Source organism: Pyxicephalus adspersus, chromosome 5, assembly GCF_032062135.1.
Source record: "Pyxicephalus adspersus chromosome 5, UCB_Pads_2.0, whole genome shotgun sequence".
In the NCBI taxonomy this organism is placed as follows: domain Eukaryota; kingdom Metazoa; phylum Chordata; class Amphibia; order Anura; family Pyxicephalidae; genus Pyxicephalus; species Pyxicephalus adspersus.
Genome location: NC_092862.1, coordinates 22,244,415 through 22,248,311, shown reverse-complemented (window position 1 = coordinate 22,248,311; position 3,897 = coordinate 22,244,415).

Genomic DNA, 3,897 nt, shown 5'->3' with positions numbered 1-3,897 from the left:
AGGAACAAGGCTCTGCCCAAATCAGCACAGACTTTGCACAAAAAAAAGTTTGTTACTTTTGTAGGACATGTACAGTCTCCTGAACAGTGCAGTCTCATTCTATGCCATGGAGCATCTGTACTCACCATGGGTATGGGCCAGCCAAAAAATAAATTGAGGCAGGTCATGTAAGCAAAGAAAGCATGGCTGGAACCGTTCCATTAACAGGTAAAAAGGAGGAAGGTTGTTTTTTATGGTTTTACAAGGTTTATCTTTTGAAACCTATGATCAAGGCATTACAAAGCATTAAACCTTTTTTTCAAAAAGAGAAGAACATTAAAGTAGAATTTTTACATTGCAAGTTGTATATATGCGAAAGCAATACAACTATCATACAAACAAGCCCTAACACCTTTTAATACATAAACACACTGCAACAATAAACATTGATCTAGATGAACTCAAGTCACACGAGAACACGAGTTTATCATCTTATCGCACCTTCCTTCATAAAAAATAACTACTGCAAATATTTCTCTAGTCAGCAGTTTGTTTGGATAAAGAGAAGAAACAGAAGCTTAGACACAAGAAAGGATTACAGGATAAAGTCCCCACTAACAGAATTAAACGTTATCTTATCTTGGGAAGAACTGGGATAGAAGCAAAGAAATATTGACAGAGACAAAAGATTTTTTTTCCCTCAATGACACTTAAAGGGAAACTTTAAAGATTGTCAGTTAAAAATATGATGATCAAAAAATAAAGTTATTAGTAAAAAAAAAATAAAATGAAATAACGGCAAGATGTATACTCATACTTGTAGATACAAAGAGGTAAGTAAAAGTACAAACATTTCAAGAAACAAACCAAATCAGGATAAAGACATAGTATAAAAATAGGGACATAAAAATATCAAAAATAAGAAGTGTGAAAGTGTCTATATCACTTTAATGTCTATATCACTTTAATATAACACTTTAGTGTTATACACAATAAATCAGGGAAGAATGTATTGAAAACCCACAAAGAAAGGTTATAAATTGCATCACAATCCAGAGAAATAAATGATAGAAGAATAATTTTACTTTTAGATTTATATATTTTTTTTTTAATGTGTACAAATTCAAATATAGTATAAAATAAATTGATATTTTACAAACAGATTTCAAAACAAGGTGCTCAGGGTTCTCCCCAGGCCCTTTTAGCTGGGTGCACCACCCGGCACGTTTCAGCACCCACCCGGCTGTTTTTCGGTGGTTACTAGGTTTTTGGTCACAATACAGGGGCTGCCACCCACTTACAATTTCTTCCCACCCGGCTTAAAAAAATGTCTGGGTTGAGCACTGGTGCTCTTAACACACTGGGATGGAAACATAAAAGAGAAAAGCACCGTAGAAAGGGTTTGTCTTTACCCTCTAACTGCAAACCTTAACATATGCAGCTACACTAACTCATTAGACTAAGTTCATAAACTTAGCTTAGGCTATTGAGCTCTCTTTTTTTTCAGCAGAGTTAAGTTTATTAGGGTATTTTTTCTGTAGAGCCTGATCTTCACATACAATTATTATTATTATTATTACACAGTATTTATATAGCGCCATAGTCCATAGTCATGTCACTAACTGTCCCTCAAAGGGGCTCATAATCTAATGTCCCTACCATAGCAATATGTCAATAATACAGTCCAAGGTCAATTTTGGGGGGGAAGCCAATTTGGAATGTGTGAGGAAACTGAAGTACCCAGAGGAAACCCAAGCAAACACAGCGAGAACCTGCAAACTCCATGCAGATTACTCTGAAGTTGGATTGTTTGCTTCCAGGGAATTTAAAAAAAAAAAAAGAATCTAGTGTGGGAGCTACATGAGCATTGTGTGCTATGATATCAAAAAAGTACAATTTAATTCTTTTCTTGTTAGTATTGGATAAACTGTGGAAGACCCAGAACTCCTATTGGGTTTTAAATGCTGTCCCAATTTTCATTAGAGAACTTGTTCCTACTTACTGTCCGCAGTGACAACAATTTCACCAGACAGGAAGTGAGGGAAATCTTGCTAAAGTGATATAGATGACAATAAGAAGCTGCCAAAGACAGCCTTTCTGTACTCTACTAAAACAGTATTTTTACATAATACAACCATCTAACAATCACACTTATACAAGCTTGTTCGATGTCACATTCCAAAAACATGGACATTGTTACAGAGTTAGCTTCATTTTGCAGTTTTAAAAGCTTCCTTTCTTTATAGTTCTTTGATTCCTGTAATACTCCTAACTCCCCTTCCAGGTGACATCAGAACTTCCTATTTTTTTAGCGGTCAACTAGTAAGGGGACCAGAACATTCACATCTGTAGGGATCCATCCCTGGATTAGCACAACCAGAAGCAGAACTGTTCAGGAACTTGGGCAGCACATTTAGACGAGCAGATCTTACCTCACAAGGTAAGAAAAACATCAAACCGTGCAGCATTTAGATAAGGATGAGAGAAATAGGTTTTAAACTCATAAAAGGAAAAAAGCTAAAAACTTGTCCAATCTAGAAACTGCAGAAAATTACTATTTGACCCAACCACCCCCACAATTACCTACCATTACCTTATGTAATAATGCCATGTTTACCGTCTCTGACAAACTTTTTATTTTAGTATGTCTGCTACTACTTTCTACACCTAAATGAGTATTCCCTGTATTTTTTACGAAACTTCAGCTTGTATACTGCTGTAATGCTAAGTCAGAACAACTATTTGTCTACTTATAAAAGTTTTATTGAGCTTAAACCAGACTATATAGTCAAATCTTATGTATTGTTTAGTTTTCCAACCTTAGCAAATAAAACTGACGCTTTATGTTGGTTTGGCAGTTAAGCCTTAGAACAAAAATTTTTCAAGACTTATTTCAGCAATAAAAACAATATCAAAAAAACAAAAACATCTTTTGCTGCAACAGCCTTAGCCCCATGCAGTTCTCCAACGTATTTCCTCTCTGCCACTAGATGCTGCCAATCTTCTATATTAAACTATGGTGAGTGGCATTTAAGTCAGCGGTCGCCAACCTTTCCGAGCTCACAGACCACTAACTTAATAATTTTAAGTCCTGCACACCATTAGTATGAATTTTTTTAAAAAAGATAAATACATTTATAAAATAATGATCTTCTTAATTGTGCCTGACAATTATTTCATTTGAATTGAAGACCAAACAAAAAATCATAATTATCAAAGTCAAACTTTTTGATGCCATTAAATATAACAGTTAAAGAAAATACACAGTTAAGGTCATACTTACCTAAAAGAGCATCTGAGAAATAAGAGCGGAGTGACTGTTGTAATGGTGGAAACAATACTGAAGCATATGGCTCAGCGGCGGTTGCCTCATACAACTTAAGACTACACTGACTTCATGCTGCACCTCCCTTGTTTTTCTGTCTCTAGTATAGTACGTGAATTTAGTGAAATATAAAGGCAAAAAATGTCATTAGAATATTATTTTTATTTTAATAATAATAATAAAACATAAAAATTGCAAATAATGTCCAAATTTTTCTGTGGACCACCAAACTTTTCTTGCAGACCACCAGTGGTCTAGGGACGACTGGTTGGTGACCGCTGATTTAGGTTATATTCGGAGCCCAGGCTCTTACTGAACAAACCTTAAAGAATGGCAGAATCATCATAAGGATGGAATTTAAAGAATTACTGCTTTTGAAAAGTTTCACATGCTAGTTTTAGTGGCAATTGACATTATTAGACCAGCCAGGGATTTTTTAGAAAACAGTATAAGGAGAGGGATAGGGTGGTTTTGTTAAACTAGATTTCTGCTTTCTCTGCAAGCTACCATGGTATTAGGCAAAGAAAATTAAAAGGAAGTTATCCCTTATTAACCACCTGAGCGTTACACTGAGGTCTAGATTTCTGTACCAA